Source organism: Adiantum capillus-veneris, chromosome 13, assembly GCF_014529385.1.
Source record: "Adiantum capillus-veneris isolate H3 chromosome 13, ASM1452938v2, whole genome shotgun sequence".
NCBI classification, from domain to species: Eukaryota; Viridiplantae; Streptophyta; class Polypodiopsida; order Polypodiales; family Pteridaceae; genus Adiantum; species Adiantum capillus-veneris.
The window spans coordinates 13,455,937-13,470,063 of record NC_140943.1 but is presented as its reverse complement, the minus strand read 5'-3'; positions in this window follow the sequence as shown (position 1 = coordinate 13,470,063).

The following is a 14,127-nucleotide window of genomic DNA, read 5'->3' as shown; positions in this document are numbered from 1 at the left end:
GCTGTGATAAAATAATCATCAGATATCAACTCCCAATCAAATTCCAATTTCACAATATAAGTCCAAATCCAAGTCACTTTCATTATGTACCCGGCTAACAAAATCATACCAGTTGCAGTGGTGGCCAACCACTTCAGCATGATTTTGTGATCGGTGTTGCCTAAATCGACGAATCTACACCCGACGTGCTGCCTAAATCGGCGAATCTGCATTTGATATAAGTTCAAAAAGTGTGAATCTATTTCTTGATTTCATCTTCTGTGTGTGTGTGTGTGTGTGTGTGTGTGTGTGTGAGAGAGAGAGAGAGAGAGAGAGAGAGAGAGAGAGAGTCGACCACCTTTGCAAGTACGTCGAGAGGAGAGAGGGGGTCATGTGGGAGCATGCTCTACGTCGCAGTGCACGGCAGCAGCGGTGTACCTAACCACACGATCTGGGTATGTGTTGTGTGTGTGTATGTACTGTGTGGTAGCGTGCCTTTTGTTGTATTGCACGGCAGTAATAAGGTACCTCACCACACAATGGGAATGGGTGTGTAAGCTCTTCTACGGAAAAGTGCTTCTCACGGGGCATCAACCTTGATGACGCGGGGAAGATGGTGTCCTTGTGGTAAGTATTGGGTTAATGTCTGGGTACTACGTGGGTAACGGGGCTAATCTAGTATCCTTATGGTAAATCAAATTCCCTCCCCTTTCCCAAAAAGTATATGGACATCGATCGGTAACATGGCTATATGATGTTTGTATGCAAGCCATTGTTTTTCCTTAGATTGAGGCGGCACTCAGTCGGTAACGCGGCCGTACGAACGTCGTATAATTTGTATGTGCATGTGTAATTAATTTTTTAAGTATTAAGTTTATGAAATACTTGGTCGGTGACGCGACTATGAAGAGTATTTCATATACAAAATGTATGCATTGTTTGTTTTTGTTGTTTTTAACTATTCATTTGAAATTATATACTAGCTAATCATATTCAAAATAATACTTTATTCATCAATCATAGCTATTTTAAATGTTCCATTTAAATAAATTATATGTAAAAAAGTAGTTGTACACAAATTACACGTTAAATATTTTTTTTAATCTTTTTAAAGGACTCTCAAGCATTATCGCTATTTTTAATGCTTCATTTACAATTTGCATATTAAATATTCTTTTGTATCTTTTTAAAGAGCATCAATTATCATCGCTTTTAATTTGATTGCTACATTTATATAAATTCTATGTAAAAAAGTGTGTGAACACAATTTGCTAGTCCAATTTGTATACTTCCAATGTTTTAAATGTTTTTTAAGTTTTTAAGTCGGTGTGTGCTTTGTTTGAATTAGTATGTGCGCACCAAGAAAAATATAAGTTAAAAATTCAATATATGTTGAAATGTGCCAAACTGTTAACATGTATTGTCTGATCTGAATTAAGTTCTTATAAACCACTTGTTTGATCTGCATTTTACACGTGACATAACAAATTGCAATTTTAAGTGAAGATTATTTTCAATTTTTATCAATATGTCCTTGCACATTTTTGAAAGTCTTCGAGTGGTGGTTAATAGTTTACCTCAGATAGTGTGAGAGTGTTAGTGTCATTCGCAACCATGAATTTGTATTTGATATGCTGTTTTTAATTGTCCAGTGCAAATATGACGCCAGATCAAAAGAAATGTACTATGCATGCCATTCGTAAAGAATGTATTTTGGCAATCTCATCATCTGCGCTGATCGCATACATCAGATTAGTGAAAGCGATGTCTATATCAAAGACCTCACTAGCACTATATGGGAGAATACAGAGCGCAGGTTGCGACTTGAAGGCCAATACGAGTTGTTGCTTCCAGCATGGATACGAGAATTTGATCCCCACTACAAGGTTAGGATAGTGTTGGGCAATATGAAAGTATGTTACAGAGACTTAAAAAAAGATATCCCACCTGTCTGCCACATGTCAAAACTAGAGCTCTTGGATAAATTGTGGGAAGAACAGAAGGTAAAGATGAAGCGTGTGAAAGGGAAAGACCAAGCAGCATTACCCAAGAGGTTGAAGATGGCCCAAGATGTGCAAGCAGCTTTGGGAGGTCGATCTGATGCCAGCGCCACTGACACAATCATGCGCACTGCTTTGAATGCAAAATTCACTCATCTTGCTGGCATCCCTCACGAAGCCTTGGTAGAAGGTATGAGGATTGGAGCAGGATCCTTCGGTGTGTGCACATTGTATACCAGTAAAGGCATCTCATGTTTTCTAGACCACATTACATATGTGGCAAAATGTTACAAGGGAGGGAGTGAGGTGAAATTTGACAGCTTTCAGACAGAGCAAAGAATGAAAACTCTTCACCCCTTCATTGTAAGGTGCATTGGGTTTACTACCAAAGCTCCGTGGATCACGATATTCCCATACTACAATGGGGGTACCATGGGCGACATGATGTATCACTTACCATTCGCTTTATGGATTGTTCAAACGACACATGCACATGCAACAACACGGCTGGAGATCATTGCCTGTAGCAAATCTTCCTGTAATCGAGATAGACACGCTACGGATCAAAGCAGTGATAGAGTAGATGCCAGCCATTTGTCATGCCTTAATCGACGGCGTTACGATGTCCACTCGACCGGTATACTACATAGTGACCTGCACCCATTCAATATAATGTTGGACTTTACTCACGCCGATAAACCCCCCGTCAGCATCATTGATTGGGGTATGATGCTGAGAACACCAGTTAAGCGTGCAACAATTAATTATATGTATTCAAGCGCACAGTCGAACGAAGCAGTTTTGGATGCACAAAGAGTGCAGGGACTGCCGAGATGGCTAAGCGACCGTAGATTGCTCCCGAACTATACAATCCATGGTGCACACATGCATACACAAAAGGAGCAATATTTATGCATTGGGCTACCTATTCGACAGGCTGGAAGATTTTTGGAGTGCAGCAAGAAAAGTTTATTTTCCAAAAGAAGTTTTTCACCACCCGGGCGAAGATATTATGAAGGCTATTCATAGATTGTTGGATGAAGTTAAAAGAGCGATGTCACGGGAACCGAATAATAGAGATAGACAGCAAAACAGAGGAAGAAATCTTTGTATTGATAGTGTTCGATACAACAAAGGAGCAATTGAATATATATATGGGCGCACTCCGTTGTACGGAGCTCGAACCTCCATTGTCACGGGAACCGAATAATAGAGATAGACAGCAAAACAGAGGAAGAAATCTTTGTATTGATAGTGTTCGATACAACAGAGGAGCAATTGAATATATATATGGGCGCACTCCGTTGTACGGAGCTCGAACCTCCCGACCACCCCTGAGCTTCAATTCGCTTGCATGCAGCGTCTCACTCGCACTCGCACTCGCAGAAGAGAGAATGGTGAATGATCCCCAAACGCACCACCTGTCGTGCTTTTATCCTTGTTTTCCTCGAAAAGCCTGCACGATTTTCGTACCAAGTATACCTGCGAGAATAATATAAGAACGTGATCGCTAAGCGATCCGTAAAGGTTAGATTTCTATCATGACACTTTGCACAGATCCTGTTTCACACATTGATTTCTGCATCGCCTACAAAATAGCCAAAAGAACATACTCGTGCAACCAATTCAATATGGTAATCAAAGTAAAAAAAACATAATTATATACCTTCATAATCTCAATTGCCATACTCTATCATGAAGAAACAATCCACTTCTTGGTTGATAGCAGGGAGAACTGTATGATGTTGTATGTCTGTCTGTCCCTGTGTACACTACACTGCTGCTGCCTTTTGTTTTTTTTCATCATAACTTTTACAAACGAACTCAGGACAAAGCAATCCAGGTACTCAAAATGACGGGAATAGGTCTAGTCTACAAGGCATCGCGGACAAAATTGCGAAAAACATCTCTGTTTGGCTAAAAACGCAACTTTTAGGTCGCGACTCATAAAACCTCTATTTTTGGGTCTCCACTACTTTTACAACTTATTTTAAGCCTACCCATGCATTTTAAGCTAAAACACATAAATATAAAACATTGATATTAATAAAAATCTCAATTTTACTGTTCATAAACAGACTATCTGTTATTCATTAATCTTTATCAAATCCGTCTTTAGTGTATTATTTAAATATATATATATATGTTCTCTCTTAATATCTCAACTCATTCGTATAAGCTCTATTTAATAAACTATTCAACAATCTTTCAAATCGTGCTAACGAAAGATATGTCCTGCTACATTCTTTTCGACTTTAAGAACTTCAAAAACTAGTCCTATTACAAGCGAGAACAAAGAAGAAATGCTTCTGACGTGCTGATATTCTCCAAAGAACATTTAAAGAAAGACCCTAACCTTGTCCAACGTCCACTTGTTGAACTTGCACCATCATTTTATCCGATTTAAACATTCCTATGATATACATATGTCTTGTTCATGGTATTCTATTGTCTATTGAAGTGTATTATTTGGTTTGAAGTCGTTCACCTAATTGAGTCAACTATCTTTAGTCATTTCAAATTTTTCATTTAACTATCAGTATTTCAAATTTGCCTAGTGGTTCCATTAGCACATTTGTTGTGGTTTGATTTAGTGGATTCCACGCACTTTCCCTATGAACGAGAAGCTGCTATATTCTGCATATGTGAGACTATTGAATTTGAGAATATATATTTGCCAATGATATTGAATATTTCTCTATCTGTTGACTGCAGCTCTAAGAGAAAATGGCCGATGAAGAACAAGATATTGGCACCCAATCATTGCCCGATGATCTATAACAAGTGGCTGTTAATGCATTTTAACGCATGAAGTCTCTGGGACACGGCATGTCGGTGAAGGAGTACGAGCGGAAGTGCGACGCGAGAGAGAGTGCGAGAAGAAGAGCACGACGATATGGTGAACTCGCTCTACTGTAATGTGTAGAGCATAGTGAGTTCTTATTAGGTTTTCACAAAAGAATATGTGTACATATCTGGCGGCCCGCCCACTTACCTGGGCGACCACATTGGGCTTTATACACCAACAACCTCCCACTTAAAGTCCAATGTGGTACTTTAAGTGTGAGAGAAGCTACTATACAAGCTAATATACAAGAGATGTAGAGAAGTGATGTACTACCCTACACCTAACTGCTTGCGAAAATGCGCAAAGCTCTTTGAGGGAAGTCCTTTTGTAAGTAGATCAACAGGATTTTCTGTGGTGTGAACTTTGACAAGCTGAAGTTGCTTATCCTCGAGCATTTCCATGATGAAATGATACTTCACATCCACATGCTTTGTCTTTGAGTGATAAACTGGATTGCGAGACAATTGTATAGCACTTTGACTATCACAATATGACACAATCATCTCTTCTTTGATTCCCAAATCTGTTACTAGTCGATTAAGCCAAATTGATTCTTTGCATGCCTCTAATGCTGTAACATATTGAGCCTATGTAGTAGACTGAGTAACACAATCTTGTAATCTAGAACGCCATGATACTGCTCCACCGGCCAATGTAAAGACATACCCTGACGTAGACCTTCGGTTGTCTAAGTCACCTGCATAATTTGAGTCTGTAAAACTCTTTACACTTAGCTCCTGACTCCCAGAGCATATACGCATACTCTTTGTAGCTTTCAGGTATCTCAATATTCCTTCCATTGCCACCATATGTGAAACTTAGCAAACAAGATTGTCCTGTGTCTGAGGAAGAACAGGCTGAAATGGATAAGATTCCATATGCATCTGCAGTGGGTAGTTTGATGTATGCAATGATTGCTACTCGCCCAGAAATTGCATTTGCAGTGGGAGTAGTAAGTCGATACATGTCAAACCCAGGCAAGAAACATTGATCGGGGAGCACCACAGACGGAGAGTGAGAGAGAGAGAAGGAGACACACACAAAACTTAGCCATAACTGACAATCCACATCCTACCTACATCACTTGCCAAACATATGGTACTTGAGCTCACTCCTAACTAAGTGGATTGTTGGATAAACTATCCACCTGTACGCACGTGAATCTGTCACCTACGAGCTTGACAGGCTCAACATGTATCTAGAATTTCCATACTTAGCAATCAGTCCGCACAAGACATGTGCATCATCCCTCTGATCGGTGTACTTGTATGCATATAACACTCTAGGCCAAAGCACGGCACTATGAGCAACCACTCTCACTTCTGAGAGAAAACATGTGTAGAATCCTCAATGCACATACATGGCTCCCTCTCCAGAAAACTAGCTCAAACACCTATGAGCTCATGGCATCCATGTGATTGCAAAACAGCAATGCGCAAGGCATACACCATCAAGCTAAGCACCTCCTGACACAAGGGCTTACTACCCACCTGCAAGAGCTCACCGCCTGGCTCTCAATGTATCAAACCTCAATGCCCATACACGGTCTTGAGCACATGCCAACCCACACAAGAAAATTGAATCCGCTCTGAAAGGCCCTCAAAGGTCAATATTTGCTACTGTTGCTCACTAGCTGTGCTGCTACCTCCTACTTTGAAATGTAAATTTGACAACCAAAATGAGCACAGACCCGGGTACAAAGTACCTTTTTTATTTTGGGTGGCCGATTTGGGTAAAATCAAGTCTTTGATCACCTAATTTTGACACTGTCACAAAAGAATATGTGTACATACCTGGCGGTCCGCCCACTTACCTGGGCGACCACATTGGGCTTTATACCCCAACTGTCGGCACAACACGCGATGCGTACTGCTGGACGATTCTCAAAGTGGGAAAATCCAAACCATATGCAATGGAAAGAGATCAATAAAGAAGTGACAAAGGACATGATCAAGACAATATGGCTATGTAAGGATGCAAAGATCAAGAAAGGAAGGTGGAAGGTTTCGAAGTGCAATCATGATGCGATCAAAGAAAATGCTGAGAGGATTTATTTGGAGGTTTACGGCCATCCCTTGCACAATGCAGATTGTGCGCTATATTTTGCAAAAATGTTATATGTTCACTTTGTGCAACAGCGACCAGTAGACTTCTCGTCAAAGGAGACAACTATTGCCACTCATGATTTAAGGGATAATTGTGTAACTTTCACTCGAGATGAGTTGGCATTGATAGTGGAAGGCGCCGACCTACAGTTAAAAAGATACAAGGGTTTTACACGCCACAGCTGGCAGAGAAAGATACAGAAATAGCACGGCTTTCTATAGCCACCCAGACACCCCAACCCTTACAAGTCTGGATGGACAAAAGCATTCACCACTTAAGTCAGAACGTTCAAAATCTGACATAGCAAGTGAATCCAACACATGTACAAGGAACACACATCGGCCACCTTGTCATGCATCCGGATTTGGTCCCCTCGTCTACTTCAGATGCATCATTATCTTCCCAATGTCCAGTTTGCTACAAGAATTTTGATGGATGGAATCGATATTATACATTGACATCTGGTCATTATTATCATTTAGTTTGTCTTATTCGTTTAATGCAAAATAGTAGTTGATGCGCAATCTGTTCACAAGATATTCCACAAGGAATATATATTATGTTTGGCATGGCAAACGAATATAAATTCAAGCAAGCACACCCAGATACCCCTAGCACAATTAGAAATCTGTTTGATAAACAAGATGCTGCTTCAGGGCAACACAATTGAGATTGACAAACTATGTACTATCCCAAATATGAAGCATTGTAATTACTCAAAATACATTTGAATACAAGGTCTTTTACAATGATTTTTGACATTTACTTGTTCTACTCTCAAGCTATATTGAATCTGTTGAGTTGTTATCTAGTTCTAAGTGTGAGTGTTGTGGTTCTCCTTGTAATTCAGCCTCCACATCTATTATCAAATTCTCTTCTATTTTGTCTACAGTTCATTAAGATACACAAACATACAACCATGTTGGCATTTCCTCCTTGTAGACACTAATTATTTTGCTCTTTCTGCTAATAGTTTGTTGCGAATAGTGTTGTGAACATACTTGTATATACTCAAGTTTCTCTCTGAACTTGAGTTTGCTACACATTGTGCAAGTACTTTCATTGTAAGGGGGTGTAAGGTAGAGTAATGCTCTCCACCATTCATCATCCATCACTTCCATGCAGGTGCTCTTTTGCCATTACCTGTACAAAATCATTTGCAAAAGGACCTTCTTTTAATCTTAATGCACTCGTTTCTTTGATGCAATCAATTCGGTCCTAAACATTGGAGTAGAACGTGTTGACCGCGTGATAGAAATCGCTTACCACCTCTATATTGGACATCAGATCTAAAATCCAATACTCTGGATCGAGCATATAAGAAACATTATGGAGTGGACTACGAGCGCTCTTCCACCTTGCATAAAAATACTTAGCCAGAAATTTTCGGTGTTTGCGAGAGAATGGTAATCGCCACTCTTTCTCTACTACACACTCTTTCAACTCTTCAAGATTTTAAAGACTCTGTTGGACTGACCACCATGTCATTCATACTTTGCCCAAGTTTGGCGCCCTTTGATCAAGATTGCGGATCACGAACATAACGGGCATCATTACATGGTATACATCCATTACACTTCTCCACCAAGCAACCTTGTTCACATTGCCACATAAACATGTAATTTTTTCTTTCACTTTTTCTTTATGTGCAAACTGCCATTCATCAAAGGCCACACAATTGAATGTGTCAATCACAACGCATTTATTACGAAGAAGTAATTCCAAGGTATAAAAGTGTTTGCAGAACTAAGTTTCAACAGGAAGTTTCAACATCACTGACATGCGCATCCTGTACAAATCGAGCACTCTTTATCATTTCAAGATAAATTTCACAACCTGACGTTCTATATCAATTATTTTGGCAAACCATGTGGTTTCTTCGCTAGTGTTCCAATCTTTCAACATCAAGTTTAAGCTATGCGTATTACAACCATTGGTAAAAATGTGTAGAAAGCACTTCTCTATTAATTTACTGGCGTTTTTATAATTCTTTGCGTTGTTCATGACTACTTGAACGACATGTTCAACACCAATTTCTTTAATTACGTTAATCAAGACCTTAGAAATATATTTTCCACTTGTAATTGCATCAGAACGATCAATCTCCTTTATAAACGTTTCTTCCCTTGGACAAACCATCATTACATTGATCAGCGATATTCTCTAAACATTTGACCAGCCATCACTCACAATCGTACATCCTAGAAGCGAAACATGGGCCCAAGTATTATTTTGCCAACACGCTCTTTGACTTTGTTGTCACATTTGTCCAAGAAAACATTTCTTATCGTGTGATAAGAAGGAGCTGAAAATCCTGGACCAAACTCACCCATTTTCTTCCAAGCAGCCTTCCAGTGATTGCTATCTATCATGACCAAAGCACTTCCAGTAAAGAATATTGCTTTGGCGAGTGTAGTTTGTGCTTCTTCTAGAGACTGCACTCAAAAGCTTTGATGTAATTATTTTTAACGCATTTGACAAAGTCCACCTTCATTGTGACGTTTAAAAGAAGCACTGCCTGGAATTTCCTCTCCTTGCGTAGGCTGTTCTCCAAGGTTAGTTGGTGTCACTACAGGATCTGCAGAGTTAATATTTGGCTCTAGGAACTCTTGACTCGAAGCCACAGAGCTATATATTTTTTGTCTCTTGCCACCCTTTTTAATTAGCGAGCTCTTCTCTCAAATGCTTTGCAACTGCTGCAGGTGCCTAAGGATGTTCACATTTCTTACAACTGTTTCTAGCGCTACCTAGAAAATGATCCGTAATACGTGGTGCACCGCCTGATTTTGTTGTGTGACAAAATTTACATTGCCACTCCATATATCGGCCGCATATGTTGTGAGCATAATCCCACTCTTTGCCAAGAGCTTTTTTATTCTTTGGCTTCTTCATACCACTTGTGCCCACATTTTGCTCCATTGCTTTTAAATTAAAATCGAAGAGAAAAGAACCAGATGTTCAATTTTTGAAATATTTTCTTTATTTTCAATATATATTATAATTTAAAAACCATTCAATATGAAAGTAACCATGATGCACAATATGAGATTTTCAATGCACGTTAGTCAACCCACATATCGATCACCTATATTGTGAGCAACCATACACATTGCAATGTAGTCTATACATGGCATGATAACTATAACAATGCTATGAATCTCTCTATGCAATTATTATTATAATGATTATTTATATGCCCAATTTGATTTGCAAACAATTAGACACATCTAATTTTAATTGCCACAAAAAAACAAACGAAAGCAATAAAATATATGATTGGTCATTTCATGCACTAATAATCTATCGTAATACATAATGCACTCTCTGTATAAACCAATGCTGCATGAACTAATGCAAATAAATCTTCAATATAATCACTGAATTGAGGTCTACTTGTACCTAGTGAAGGATTGTAGCCCACCCATGCAACCAATTCAATATATAAAAGCTATTTTAACACAATCAAAGATTATCGCTCTTATATTGTGGAGTGACAAGTGTAAATCAACTCAAATGCAAGACTTCAAGGATCTTTATATGCTCAGTACACTAGTATAGGGCATCCGACCCTTCACTATCAACTGGTCATTTACATATGCTCATCTTCTAAAACCAATTACAACCCTCATTTCGACCAATGTCTTCTTCGTAATGAGCATGATTCTCCAAGTTTTTAGTTTTTTTAGTTTCATATCTTTATGTCGGTAAATGAATTAAATTTTTTTAGAAGTGGTTACCGAATTAAGAATCACGTTCGGCCCAAAAAAAGGACATGTGCTTCTATAACCTTAGGTCAATTCATAAGGAGATGACTATACCCGGCACTCGGATACACTCCCCAAGGATTTTCCTAGCTAAAAGACCGCGGTTAGCACACTAATTACTACATATAATTATTTCCGCCGGGCTTTTTTATTTTCCCGGCGGGCCCGTCGAGAAAATGGAAATGCCGGACAAGCTACACACGGAAAAATGGAAAACCCGAAGGGCGAACCGGCTCTATAGGTTTTTGCAGGTCAAAATCAAAGTCACGTTAACAACTAACGTGATCACGTGATTTTTTTATGTAAATACTAAAGTATTGATGTAATCACCCGATCGTGATTACGTTACTGAAATCCCTAGCCCTGCATGAGTTACTCACCACCATTTCAGGAATTTCTCTCGTAGTTCATTCCATCATTATTAATGAAGGATAGCGCGCGCCAACAAGCACGCCTACCATTGTCTTTGCTACAAGTCGGTCCACTTTTTTTGCTACAAGTCAAGCATCGGCTTTAAGTGCCACGGGGTCCCGACCATGGGATCAATGGCTCTTGTGCAAAATCAAAGGCGCACGCAGATCTCGACCGTCAGTGGGTAAAAACTAAACTCGGGATCCCGAGTTTAGTTTTGATGGTGGGGTCCACAAAAACTAAACTCGGGATCCTGAATTTACCTTCAAATAGATGTGAAAGCATATCTATTTCAACAAAGCGCACGCACACATGTTGGTCAAGGCGTGTGCCCTCAAGTTGATGGTGAGAGTTCAAAACTTGGCTGGGGAAGCGAGGCATCCCGAGATTAGATGTCCAGAGGTCCACGTGGTTGACCTCTTGAGATTAGTTTTTTGAAATCTAAACTCGCGATCCCGAGATTAGATGTCCAGAGGTCCACGTGGTTGACCTCCTGAGATTAGTTTTTTGAAATCTAAACTCGGGATCCCGAGTTTAGATTTAATCGATCAATGATCCAGATCGATTGCCATCCCGCCTTTCAATTGAGACCATTGATCTCATGCTTTGGGACCGCATGGCACTTAAAGTCGAGGCCCATTTCTTAAACTCTCTACAGTACTAAGCCGACGTGTCTCGACTCTCCATTAGCGGGTTTCTGTCTAAGCCCATACTATGTGTGTGTGTGTGTGTGTGTGTGTGTGTGTGTGTGTGTGTGTGTGTGTGTGTGAGAGAGAGAGAGAGAGAGAGGGAGAGAGATGGGATGGTAGCTACAACATCAACGGCATTAGTTATGTCCTTCTCTGTCATGCCGCCAACGCTGATGGGCTTGAAAAAGACGTTGCCTGCATCAGCTTCATCCCTTTTACCTGCATCCTCATGCAACTTACTCCCTCTTCAGGCTCTTTCCCTTTGTTCGCCTACCCTCCCCTCTCATCTCTCGTGCTACTCTATCCTCTCCTTGATATATTTGTTTTGTTGCGCCAGCTCATCCTATACATATGCACTCTCCCTGATCTCCTTATTGACCCCTTCATATAGTAGCCGGTTTTGTCACAGCTAAGGTGTGAGAGTTGAAGGTGAAGGGTTTATTGAATCATTCCCCTTTTGTGGTGGTGTTGGTTGTCTACAAAACTCTTCCTTTGAGCCTTCTCTTTGGCATCCCAAGTAGGTTACAAATACAACACGTTGCCTGTGGTTAAATATCGGGCTGCTTGCCAACATGGCAAAACAGCGCCTTTCGGTTGCCAGTCAACCTTCATGGCCACCATGAGTTGACCAAAAATGCCCAACGCGGTATAGACACGGAGTATCGAACCTTACACCTCAGGTTACAGATACACAAGCACTACCACTATGCCCGTGCATGTATGCTCTCGATATCTGTGAAGAACCTGCTGGGCTTCGAGTAAGTGTAATGATCGGCATGGCCAGTCATCATCACTTACACGGTGGCTAGCTAGCTGATATATATTCATAGTCATGTTTTAAATGGCTACCATTGTCGTATTGACAGGAAGCTCAAGGTTTGTATACATCTTTATGTATCTAAATATTTCAATTTTGATATTTGGTTACAAATCAAGTGCTTACGAGTACCAGCTTTTGTGTATTTACGTGCCTCAGTATTGTTGGGGAAAATGAAACATTAATTCTTTTAAAGTCTCTTTTTTTATTGTTTTTGTGAATCTTTACATTTTCATTAGATAGTGGTTTTCACACCACCAAGATCTCTCTTCATGGAGCATGGATGTAGACGTCTTTGGAGCTAAATGATCCACCTTTGTTAGAACTAGGTTTGACTGCATATTTTGTGCTTCTGCTATGCAAAGGAAGTTCAACTTTTAGTTCAATTATAATCCTACATTGATGGAATCTCCAATTAGCATATGCGTTGATTATGGATTTGTTTATGGACATGCTTCATATGTACTATAATCAAGTTCTCGGCGGGCCGTGGGTTGAAAATGCTTAGCGGTTAGACGGAGGAGCTTATAAGCGTTGCGAGGATCGCATCGCTCCTCGATAAGTGATCAAATACAAACTCTCTCTCTCTCTCTCTCTCTCTCTCTCTCTCTCTCTCTCTCTCTCTCTCTCTCTCTCTCTCTCTCTCTCTCTCTCTCTCTCTCACGCAACTCCTAATGAAAGTCCTTCATCCTTTGTTGCTTTATGCGTTTAGACATCAAGTTAGTGGGTAGCCAAAGCTGTCCACCTTCCATAATTAGCTAAAAGAATCCAAGGCAATTTTGCTCTGCTATGGCCAATGATACTTGAATTTTATAGCTCTATTTATAGTGCCTAAGAATTGAAAGGTGTCATAGATGGAGTGGATGGCAGTAGGGCACAGACCAAAGCTCGAAAAAACCCAAATTTGGTGTAATCCCACTGATAATTCTGGAGGTATGGCAATGCGCTTTATAGTGCAACTCTCTCTTCTTTTTCTTATTCCTCTTCTTCTTCTTCCTCACTCTCCTACAACATTAGAACTGTCCTATGCATGCCTATCTCTCTCTTTTCCATTCTTGTTTTGTGTCTGTGCATGTAAATCATTAAGCTCTCTTGGCACGATCCACCCACACTAAAAGTTCACTTATTGTAACATTTAATGGCCTAAAAGCTTGTGTGTAGCGGAAATTAGCATGAACGTAGTGGGCATTTCATTAGAACAGATTCCTAATGAGAATTACAAGAGTGCTTGGGTGGACAGAGCAACAAAAAGCATAACACCTAGTTAGATAGCATGAACAATACTTTCAAAAGAGAGAGAAATTAAGCTATTGACAACAGTTGAGGACCGGATTTTCATGGAGCCGGTCCCCCCTCCAAAAGGCTTTTTATTATGGTTTCTCCCATCATGAGAGACATTGTACAATACAATTCTTTGTGTTCCTTCAAGACTAGTTAGTGCAATGAAGATGAAAGCTTCATGCACTAAGCAAAACACTTAGCAATCACAACATTAGTTATCCCCGTTCTCAGA